Below are 13322 nucleotides of genomic sequence, written 5' to 3' on the forward strand. Positions count from 1 at the left end.
ATCCTTTACTTTTACTATGTCTGTAGGTGTAGAGGTGTCATGTGGAGGGTTCAAAGCTAGAAATTGTGTGTCTAACACATTCTATTCTATTTTCTACTCCTTAGCAGTTGCCATTTCATCTCCTTTTTGTGTTTCCTCCTTCACTGTTTTATCTCCTTTTTCTTTCTTAACTTCTCCTTCCTTATCATTCACTTCCTCTTCTCCATTATTTCTTCCCTCAAAGGGATCTTCTTCTCCTTTAATAGTAGTTAGCCCATATATTAGCTTCCACATTTTAGTGGACTTCTTTACAACATTATCAATCTTATTTTGAAGAATGTTGAAGGCTCTATATTTGGGTGCAAATTTTCTCCCATGCTTCTTGTTAGCCTTAGTTATTTGTCCTTTTGTAAGCTCTAACATTACTCAAGCCAATTTAGATTCTCTTATTTCCTTTTCCATGTTAAGGCAATATTACCATTTATTTTCAACAATAGAATATAAATCTTTAGGCATTGAATTGTCAAGTTTAAGTGGAGCATTCTTGAACTTGGCCATCATGGTATAGACTGATTCATCAACCATGTTTTGTTCTTCCCTACTCAACTTATTGAAATCAATGTTCTTTAAGCTAGTTAAGTCTGCTTTATCTTTAATATTATCATAGGTATTTTCTAAATCAGACTTGGTGGCATGACTTACCACTCTAAATTGCCTTATGTATTCTGACTCAGTCCTTTCTTCATTAGAGTCAGGTTGTGCAACATATTTTCTTCTTAATTTCTTCTTGGTTGGACCTTGTTGTTCTGTGGCTTTCTTCTTTTCTTTCTCCTTAGCCTCTTTAGTTGTGGCTCTTGTGATTGCTCTTGTAGTAGGCTTGGTTGGGCTTGGCTTTGCATTCCTTTTGCCATTGGGTTGAGTTGTAGGTTGTTTATGAGCTTTTCTCTTCTTAGGATTTGGTTTAACCAATGCTTCCTTGGCTTGTTCTTCCTTAGCACCTTCTTCTTCTTCAACGTCTTCTCCCATGCCTTGTGTCAAGGCAAGTGGTTCCTGGCCCTATTCTTCTTCTTCTTCATCTTCATCAGCTTCTTCCCCTTCAACTCCCTCTCCAAATTTTTCCTTAAGCTTCTTAACCAATTTAACCTTTTTCTTTAGAGTTGAGGCAATTTTCAACTCCATCTCCACCTTAGACTTCACAACATCATAAGTGCCAAAAGGTTTTGCACTTTTATCAATTTCTTCTGCAAGCAATGTTGTAATTGTTGTTGATGCCTCATCAATGTTTATCTTATATCCTAATGGACTTAGCCATCTAACTCTTGGCACTATTGTTTGGATATAAGTATAATCAATATCAATTAAGAAAAAAATATCATTGATGTGCTTCTCTACTAGGGAGATTGGAATCCTTAGTCTTTGCTTCATGGACTTCTTAAAGTCCTCAAAATAGCTTGTCATGATGGTTTCAAAATTGGCTCCCATCTGCTCTATGTACTCATTTATCTATACAGCTATAGACCTATTGGTCTTCCATCCTATCTTCCCAAAAGAGGGAAATTCATTCTGAACATAGAAAAAGATACATATCAAAATTGATCCAAACTTACACTAAGCACTTTTGGATCTCCTTATTGCTCCCAAATTCTCCATAATTTGTTGTAGTTGCAGTTCTGCTAGATCATATGTATGATCTTTCTTAACAATTTTATAGCCTACATCCACTGTAATGCATGGCACACTGTTCAGTAGGCTTGACTGGTCAAATTTGTGAGATATGACCCTCACTACAAATTGTAGAAGCGGATCTTTTATTGTATCAATAGCCATGCCTCTTTTTCTCCACTTTTCCCCTATGTTTTTCTCAATAGATTATTTTGAGTCACTCCTCAGGGTATTTTTCCATTCTAGGGTTGGATATCTTGTAACCCTATGTATGATTCCTTTTGACAACTTGATGGGCCTTCCTTTTAACCATAAACATCCATCATGAATCCTACTCAAAACTATTTGAATCCATTCAGTTTTGAAGACTGTAGGGAAATCCTGGCAAATGTTAGTCCTTTTCTCTCAATAATGTTAAATTCTTCTTTCAATACCCCATTCTCAAATAGTTTTTCATAGACGTAACAAATCTCCATGTCACCAATTGCTTGAACCTTACAATTGTATCATTTCTTAACATTTTGAACCATTAGGACCTTTTGTGGAATAATGGATAACATGCTAGCAAGGTCATTTTTATATGCAACTTCTGGAATTGGCCTAAAATTTGGTTGTTTAACTTCATTGGTAACTAGATGAACCTCAAATAGTTCCTTATCCTTGGGATTTATAGAACTAAAGGCCATTTCTTCAAACTAGGGTTTAAACTTTGAAACAACGTAGCATAACACTTGAGAAATACCTTAGATCAATGAAATAATGCTTGATCTTTGTTGGAATCTATGTAAAAGCTTCAATCTCTACTAGCCAATTACTTATGTGCTCTACTCGCTCTTGCTCTATGTTCGAATGATGAAAAAATGATTGAAAAATCAACCTTATACCCTTCAATGCATAGCATTTAATGCTTAGTGCATATACAACTGTACTTAGCTCCTTATGGTATTTCTACTTTACTTGGCATTAATGCAAATTCCACTTCACTCGACAGCTATAGGAATTACCCTTAGTCAGCTTCAATAGGAATTTCATTTTACTCAACAACCACTACTGACTCGGTTTCAACTAGTCTTGGCTGATAGCTTGACGCACAGTAGGATTTTACTCAGCATCTAAAGGAAACTTTTCTTATTCGGCAACAATGTGAAAAACTTAAAAATTTAACTTTGAATTTTTCTCATAAACTTGCATCTTTATTCATGGTAATTTTTATCCTTTATAGTAGTAAGTTATCTTGGAACTGATGTGTAATGAAGCATTTTATATATCAGTCCCACATACCTCTTCTTACTTAGTCTGTTGAAGTGTGACCACTTGACCTTTCAGGTGAAGTGATCACTTTATTTGATGTGCTACATCCATCTTTCTTCTTCCATCTCTTATTCATTTCTCCCCTGATGTGCTCAACATACACCTTTCCTTTTCCTCTATTTGACTTTGAGTTGGGTGACTTTGTCCTTGTTGGGTAGCACTTGTTGACATGACCAATCTTCAAACAACTAAAGAATGTAGTTTGACTTAAAAATCTATTGTAGCTTCCATTAAAATGTGTTCTTATGCAATTCTTAGGGATGTGCCCATTCTCTTGATAGTAGTGACAATTATGTCTTGTATTGTAGTCCCAATTGTAGGAATTTTGATGGCTTCTTCCCTTGTTTGATGACCATTTGGTCTTGGATATGCATTCAAAGGCTTTGTGTCCAAACTTTTGACAATTGTAGCAACATCCTTCAAATTTTGGTGCATGCATGGTTCTAGTTCTGCATTCGTGTGCCTAATGACCTTGTTTGTTGTAGTTGTAACAATGGATCATATTCCTTGGCTTGGCATTCTGACTAGCATTCTTGCTTTTGCAAACATTAGTTGTATGTCCTTTCTTTCCACAATGATGACAAGTAGGTTTAGAGTTCTTACCTTTGTCATTCCTTTGTTTTTTGGTCTTGGATGAATTTCCTTCTTTAGTACTTGTACAACCCAATCTTAATGTGTCTTTGTTGGATCTAGGGGATTTCGGTAGTTGCTCAAAGTACTTGATAGCTTCATTTGGCTTGTTGAAAATTTCAGCAAACTCTTTCTCTCTTGTTAGGTCATTCTTCAGTTGTTCATTTTGTAGCTTCAATGTAGTTATCTCAATGTCCTTGGCATTCAACTCATGATAGGCATTCATCATTTCACTTAGGGTATCCAACTAAATGTTTGAGATTTTAGACAACTTTGCTGATTTTTCTTCCAACCTATTTGATGAGATTCCTTTGTCTTCTTGAATCATGGCCTTGTCCTCTATGGATTTCATCTTTTGTTCAGTTACTTCACATAGTAGTATTGCTTGTGATTTTTTCTCCAACTTGAGATTTCTAATCTCCTCAGCTTGTGCTCTATTCTTGTCAATTAGATCTACAATTGCTACATCAAATTCACAAGAGTTACCATCTACAAATAACTTTGCAGTGTCAATCTCCTTGTATTGAGTGTCATTTTCAGCTATGGCAATCTCTTTCCTTCTCTTTAGCAAGCTTCTCAAGGAATCTCTGGCTTCATCCAATTTTTGTAGTAAGAGATATATCTCAATCTCTTGATTCTCAATAGTCTTTCCCAACTTGTAAACCTCCATCTCAAGATCTTTTCTCCAAGTTGTAAGGTTTCTCTTGATGAGAACTTAACTCTGATACCAATTGTTGGGATTATAGATGGGTAATATATACTTCTGGGGGGGGTTGAATCAGAAGTACTAAACTTTAACCTTCAAAACTTTTGAACATTAAAATATTGCATGCATAAACATATAGAAACAAAATTTAAAGAAGATGCAAACACATAAATACTTGACACCAAATATGATTACCCAAAAACTCTCTAATGAGAAAATAAAACTAGGTTGGGGATGACACCCACAATTCTTCGCTATTGCAGTAATAAAGTTCACCTGTTAAGGTTACATATTTTGACCATTCTCATGATCTTCCCTATGAAAGGCTTGCCCTATTAAAGGCTTACAAAGGATTGTTAGATCCTACCCTATTAAAGGATTTTAACACCATGTCAAACATGTGTCTGGCTAAAGGACTTTAGAACATTAACTTGGAATGTCACCCTATTAAAGGCTTTATACAATGGTTGATAACCCAACCTTTGTCCATAGAATTTCATTTTGTTGTAGCAATTGTTAGAAAGTATAGTAGAATTTTTGATCTGATACACTTACAATTTGATATTGTTGATTTTAGATCTTTATTCAGGGTAAAAGCACAAACCTGTGTCACCTTTTATAAAGAAACGTGATATCAGAATGTGACAGTTCAACATTAGTGACAAAAAAAATTGTATTTGTGTTTAAAATATGAAGATGATGTAAACTGATGAAATGTGTAGAATTGGATGAACTTTATGCCTATAATTTTTATAATTTTTTTGAGTAATAATTTATTCATTTTATTTTATTTTGAAGTCCCTTTTTTAACTGTAAAAAATATAGGGTGTAGTTCCCGTCAAACAAGTATATGCAAATCATCTTTTTTTGTTGTGATTTGAAAATATCTTATAGATGACATGTATATAGCTAGTGCACAAAAAAAGAAATAATTATTTTTTATGTATATTTTCTTTTTTATAAGTACTCAAGTTTGACCTTATCAGAATCCAACAGTTTTTTCCTCCCATCAAAACTTTTCTATCAAATCTATACCTTCTTGAAAAAAAATTACATATTCATGAAGAGGATTCTCTCCTCTAGAGATAAATATAATTTTTAAATTTTTTTGATATGATTTACTATTTTTTTTCCTTTTTTTAGGGAGCATCTTCTGAAATGTTGAAATATCGACTTATAATACTTTGAGATTATAACATATTATAACTAATCAAAACACTCAAAATTTTATATAATTATGATATTGAATCTAAGATCTATAAAAGGGTATTTTTAGTTTTTGAAAAAAATTGAGTTTTGATAGAGAAATGAGATTTGACCAAAACAAGTTTTGGTATCACAAATGGTGACACAGATCTCTGCGTTTACCCTTCAGTTCATCTTGATCCTCTCTAATCTGATATGAAATTGTTGTAACCTCGATCCTTTGTTTTGCTAACTAATTCTACAATTCTATCCTTCTTCTAAGTTAATTCACCCCTTTTACTTCCTTCAAATCTTTGTGAGCATCATCTCCTCATGTGCATTCTTTTTCTCACACTATAAATTTTGGGGTTTCATCTCCCTTTAAAAGGATTTTGTGACTTAGGATTAGATATGAATCTACGATTAAGATTCATCCAACTTTCTTGCGCAATTCCTTCCATTTTTCTAATTGGTTGCATGTTGATTGCATAAGGAATCTAAGTAGATTTGATCTTATTTCTAAGCTTCAAGATCTATCTATTAGTTGGCATGCAAGTAATTTACGTAAGTGTTTTTGCCTTCACAAACTCTTATGTCAATTCTATGTTTCTCAACACTTGTTAAATATTGTTGCTCAACACTACCTGGAATTCTATCTGGCTCAACACCTCAACATTCTCATCATATATTATTCACTCAGCACATATACTTGCTTGGCACTATCTATTTTCTCAGCACCTCAGTGAGTTGACACTTATTAAATTTCTAGCTCAGCACATATTGCAACTTGACACTTGTATATATTATACTCAGCATATGTTGCTAGGCCGGCATGAACTTAGCAAATAGCTTAAGTGTGTTGACACTCAATTTTCAAAACCATTATGAGATTAACATGTTCTAGGTCATAGCCCCATTGAAAAATAAATCCATGTGACTGCTAGAAGCTAAGCTAGGTTCTTTTGTTGTTCCTCATCTTCTCAAATTGCCTTTTCTCTTCTTCCTTTAATTTTCCAAGCTTGTGATCTTGGCATATTGTACCTTCTATAGAAATTTATCTTCAATTTACTAGGTAATTTCTCCCACTATTTCTATCACTCTATTTATTATAGTAGATAATATGTGATTTCTCTCCTTATCCATTATCTCTCATCTCACTTGTTTATGTTTTCTCTTTGTTTGTCCAATGATTCTTTGACTATTTTTGCCAATGCTCTATCTAGATAGTGGAACAAAGTAATGCCTCATTTTTGTAGTAGCCAACAATAACTTTAAGAGACCCCCTTTGTAAAAATCTATAAAACTTTAGTGAACCCAAGATTGTTTTAGGGGGGGGAATTTTATTTTCTATTAGTGAATTTTTTTTCCCAAAGTAGGAAAAAATTTAATCTTATTGGTGATTTTTTTCCAATCCTATTGAATTTCTATAAAATGTTGGTGAATTTTTCATTATTAAATAAAATCAAAGATAATAAGCCAAAGGTGCATAAGTACACATACCTAGAGACTATTATTCTATTATTATTATATGTACCCTAATTAATTATCAGACTTGAAGGTTAAATGAGCTTAAGTTTATATTATATCATATAACATATAAACACCCTATTTTTATAATCATTGGATGATCCTTAATCAATGGACCAAATCCCATTCAAGAAATTTTTTTGGAGGACACCAAGTTTTCAAGAAAATTCTTGAAATAAAGACATGTGTCTACAATAATCAAGGATAAATTTAGTGGTGAATATTCACCAATTGGTGAATCTCACTCACTAAGCACCTTGGATTTGGCAATAAAATCTTCACTTTTAGGGTTACACTCTTATGCTCTACTAGATTTCACTTTAATTGTATGTCTGTGAGCTTACTTATTGGAGACCTTTGTTCTTATGCTCAACAACTTATCAGATAATCAGAGCCTTTAACTACCATATATCTTTTAATCTATGAACTTATGCTTAACTGTCAGCTACCTTTGTTGTAACATTGTAGCCTTTCAGAAATAGACCTCTTCTTTTACATTGACCTTGACTCATAACTTTGGGGATCTCTGTAATTGACCTTATGATGTTACACCTGATCCTTAATCATAACATCAAAAACCTTTTAAAATAGACTTACACCAAATCCTCAATCATAGCATGGAAAGTGCAAATTTTATTACCAAATCCAGGGTCCCTGATGAGTAAGATTCACCAATTGGAAAATGTTATCCACTAGAGTTATCCCTGATTATAGTAGACACATGTCTTTATTTCAGGAATGTTCTCTAAAACTTGGTGTCCTTCAAAAGGTTTTCCCAAAATAGGATTTGGGTCATTAATTAAGGATCATCCAAAAATTATAAAAATAAGGTTTTTATATGTTATACAATATAATATTAACTTAGGCTCACTTAATATTCAAGTATGATAATTAATCAAGCTACATTTAATAACAATAAAATATTAGTTTCTAGGTATGTGTACTTATGCACCTCTGGCTTATTAGCTTCGATTTTCTTCAATAATGGAAAATTTTCCAACATTTATAGAAATTCAACAGGATTTGTAAAAATCGCCAATGATAAGATTAATTTTTTCCTACTTTGGAAAAAAAAATTGCCAATATTAAAGAAATTTTTTCCCCTAGAATAATATTGGATTCACCAAAGTTTTATAGATTATTACAAAGGGGGGTTTCTTAAAGTTATCCTTTCCCAAAATGAATCTTCTTAGTCTAATATGGTAGTTTAATTTATTTTACAAGCTTCAATTGACCAGTACAAAGACTAGTCACTTGAATTGATGAAGACTACAACCCATGGGTTACATTTACGGTTGTATTTTTTTAATAATTGAACTAGCCATTGTAATAATGAAAGACCCACCTTAAAAGAGATGGTCAGTTCCAATGGCTATCTATCCCTTGCACCACACAACTGTCACAACAACATCATAACTATGACAAAAAGCTCCAGTGGATAACTATCACTAGTACAATATAACTGCCACATATACATTGCAATTGTGACACCTAAGTGGAAGTTTAAACTATTGTAATTATGAAAGTGTATTATAAAAATTATAATGTCATGAACATGAAGTCTTGTCCATCCCTTCTTCCAAGTTATAAAAGTTTTTACCATTGCAATTATAATGGATTCCCTCATAGTCACAATTTGTGACAACAAAAGTTTACCAAGAGCCAACAAGAAGGTTTGTTGCTAAGGAAATAATTGGATTTGCAATTGTGATGGTTTTCCATTACAAACCAACTCCAAAGGTTGTAGTGAGAGAAACATGTTTTATCACTTCAAAATTTTAACAAGGTATTTCAAGTAGATTGTGATGCTAGTGGTACTACGATAGGAGTCATTTTGAGCCAAGAAGGTAGTTACATGTTACTTATTTAAGTGAGAACTTGAATGATGCCAAAAGAAAATATTTAATTTGTGATCAAGAATTTTATTCTATAGTTTAGGCATTGAATAAGTGAAGACATTATCTTCTTCCTGAGGAGTTTGTTTTGTGAATTGATCATCAAGCTTTGTAATATTTGAATAGTCGAGGAAAATTAAACTAGAGACATTTGAATAGAGTTGAGTGTTTTTAGAGTTATACATATTTTTTAAAGCATAAGAGTGGGAATTCTAATTGAGTTCTAGATGTTCTTAGTAGAAGACAAATTTACTAACAGAGATGCAAATTCAGGTGGTTGGGTTCAACGAACTTGGTAATTTGTATCCAATGGATCTTGATTTTGGAAAAGATTGAAATGATTGTTGTAATGCCTACCCCTAGTTGAATTTCCTTCTCATATTGTCAAATTTTTTTAGCCTAGTTTTCTAATTGTATTTTATGATTATCAATACTTCATTACTAGATTATTTAGATGTTATTTCATACTCCATTGATTAATGTGACAAGTTACTTAGTTATTTAGTTATTTCATGTGTTTATGTTTATTATTTTGATGATAATATATATATATATATATATATATATATATATATATATATATATATATATATATATATATATATATATATATATATATATATATATATATATATATATATATATATATATATATATATATTTGTTCATTTAGTGACTTTCATTTATTTCATGATGTTAGTTAGATGAATCATTTATATATAGTTCTATGGTTAATTACTCCATACTTGCATGTGTATGGTGTACATGTCTATTTTACTTTATGTATGACTTTTCTGACATGGTTGAGGAAGGGAGGTGTTGTCACCTACTAGTCAGAATCTACATGATGTACCACTTCCTACCATTGTCTGTTTAGTTTAGAATATATATGTATGTAGATGCATGGATCTTATGCAGATTACAAGTACCAGGTATCAAATTCCTTGAATTGCTAGGATGAGCATACCCTATCATAGTATTTTAATGGTATAAGTGGGGAGATAAATTTGGATTCCAAATCCTAACCTAAGCCAATTGTCCTAGAAAATAGGACAAGTATCTGAGTTAGTTTCACACATCTAAATTCATGACTTTGACCTTGGAGTTCGATTTTGTTCGTTGTCCTCAATTGAGTTGTTGTATTTGGTTTTATGGGTCTATTGCGATTTCCTATTATAATTAGATCAAATTTTAATGATTCAATTTAATGAAAATTTTATAAAGAAATTCAATATTTAATTATATTTCATTAATTGATAAATTAATTAGATAAAAAAATTAAATTTCAAAGATCTTAGTAAAGTTCAAATTTAGGTGTATTTATAATTATTTAATTTAATAATTATTATTTAGAAGTTTTATTTTAATAAACTCTAAAAAATATTATTAGTTGAATTAATAAAGATATTATTAAAACATCTTGTAATTAACTAGAGAGAGAAAACATAAATTTAATAAAGTTTATTAATCATAATGCACAATCATCCACTATATAGGTCATAGGGTATGAATGAAGGGTTGAAAGAATATAGTTTATAAAAATAGATTACAATCTCATAAGACCCATGCAATAAAGAACAATACAATATAGTACAACCATCCATCATAGTACATGAGAATAAAATGAAAGAATGTACAGAAGAAGGAACTCTAGCCACATAAATCGAACTGTCGGATCTCAAACAGGGTTTCAGTTTCCATTTCTCTAGTTACTAGTTTCACTATGCTTTTCGAGTTCACTAGAATCCCAAACAATTTAACTAATTCATATAAAGTTTTTTAAACATTGTTTCTTAGTTTTATTCATTATCAAAACACCACATTCAATAAACAAACAGATAACAGCTTTTGTCTTTTCAAAGTATGATAACAACTAAGGTTTAAGTTTTCGTTTTCTAGTTGTCGGATTCATTATAGTTTTTGACTCATAAAATTTCCATGGTGTTGATTTGCTAATGTTTTTGAGTTCATAAGAATTAATACATTCATAAATCTTATTAAACATCAATTTAAATATGACATTGAACTCTCAATTAAAAAAATCTAAATTTTACAATCACCCATATACCTCACAATAACATTGTAATAAAAATTTTCAATTAGGTATAATCACAACAACCTCAATATTAAATATTATTATTAAAATGTTAGTAGCTACTATTATTAAGTTATTAATACTAATAATTATTTAATTAATGATGAAATAATGTGTGTGTGTGTGTGTGTGTGTGTGTGTGTGTGTGTGTGTGTGTGTGTGTGTGTGCGTGTTTATTTATCTGTAGATGACCATAGCCTTGAATTATATTTTATTAAATAAACAAAATTACGAGTCCTTTCAAATGGGCACTGAAAGGAAAGAATGGGGAAAGAAAACCTCTAGTCTTTCCTGGGACGTAGTTGTTTATTATACAAAATTTAAAGGAACATTCCCTAGTTTATTAATTAAAACTTAGAATATCTAATTGAGCTTGTGCTCATCAACATGTTAATATTTTACATCATTCACTTTTTCCACTTCCCTCAAGTGAAACAAATACATTATCGGAATATATATAATATATATTATTTATTAATATCAATAATCATTAAATTAGCTAATATAATAATATTAGTAAAATTATTAATAATAAAAATATTATTATTAATAGTAATGATAATTAATAATTAATATTATTAATATAATATAAAACTTAATTAAATTAAAACAAAACACAAATTGCAACAAACTCTATGCAATTTCAAAACTTAGATCCCATTTAATGGGATAGCCACCTAGCAGCTTGGTTTCCCAAGGCAACGTATGTTGCCTTAACAATGATGGAGTGTCTTTGGATAGCCCAACACTGCCATGGTAGCGTGCTGTCCTTGGGATAGTCGCTGCATAATGGTAGCTGCGGTGGGGGATGGGGTCCCCGCCCCCCTTCAAATTTTATTTTATTTCAATTTATTTATAAACAAAACAAATGCCCTCTAGTAACAAATGTGATTTCATGATTCTTTTAAAAAAATAATTCTTTTTCCAAAAGAACAATAAAACCTAGAATACAACTACCATTTTTTAAATAAATATTACCACAGTAATTTATTTACTATGGTAATTTTTACATAGTAATTTATTATTATTATCAAAATTTCACCATAGATCTGATAGGAAGGTTATGAGAAACATTTAAAAAAAAAAAATGAAATCACATTTATTACTAGAGGGCGGTTGCTTTATTTACAAACAAATTTTCAAAATAATGTTTGACAAACTTAGTGAAACTTTAGATTAATTTCTATTAGGTTCCCTGGCTGGGTGTTCCATTTGATATTAGAGACCGAGTTTTCACATTGGGAGCTCTTAGTATATTGGAACACGACTTGTTGTTAACTAGTGTAATTGAAACAAAACTTGAATTGTTATATGTATTTATTTCAAACTTGAACACTCAAACTAGTTAAACTGAAATGAAACTTAAACAATGTTAAGTATCTTTTGCAACTTGAACACTTGAAACTTAACACTTGATTACTTGAAACATAGGAAGAGGAAAAACTTGTAAAACTCTTGAGTTGGATTTTAGACATATTTTCTTATGATTATGCTTTAAGGTAGTATGTCTTTGATTGTGTTAGGAAACATTATTTTGTTCTTGTTTAGGTGTTTTAAGTGGAGTTACAAACTTGAACCTAAATAGTTTGAACAAAAAAATTAGAAGCAGTCGAACTTTTGAACAAAAAAGTTGGAAACTCATAACATTTATGTTCTTGACTTTTGATTTATGTCTATAGATTATAAATTTTATATTTTCTGATGGATTCAGAGATGTTGATCTTTTGTTTGGAGTGTTTTAGGGGATTTATTTTAGTAATTGTTAAAAAAATGAATGTTGGATCAATATGGTTTTCAGCTTATTATTAAATCAAAATCATATTTCTCTAAGTGACTAAAAGTATATACATAGTTAACTTAGTTGAATTAGTTTCTTACATGATCTTTTTGTTTGACATTATAGATAGTACTCTTAGAATTTTAATGACCCTAGTCATTGTAGTAGGCTTCGAAAAGTAAGCCTAATTCTAGGGGGAGTGGATGTGATTCCTACCCTAGTTTAGTTTCATCTTTCTTGTAGGCTTCCAGGAGTAAGCCTAAGTCTAGAGGAAGTGGATGTAATGCCTAGCACTAGTTGACTTTTCTTGTCATATTGTCGAATTCTTTTAGGCCAATTTTCTGATTGTGTTTTATGATTATTAGTACTTGATTACCAGATTGTTTAGATGTTATTTCATACTCAGTTTATTAATGTGATTAGTTATTTAGTTATTTAGTTATTTCATGTGTTTATGTTTATTATTTTGATGATGATATATATACATACGTACATACATACATGCATACATACATACATACATACATAAATACATACATACATACATATATGTTC

The sequence above is a fragment of the Cupressus sempervirens genome, chromosome 10 (assembly GCF_028749045.1).
Source record: "Cupressus sempervirens isolate cs-2001-9-10 chromosome 10, ASM2874904v1, whole genome shotgun sequence".
Taxonomy (NCBI): Eukaryota; Viridiplantae; Streptophyta; class Pinopsida; order Cupressales; family Cupressaceae; genus Cupressus; species Cupressus sempervirens.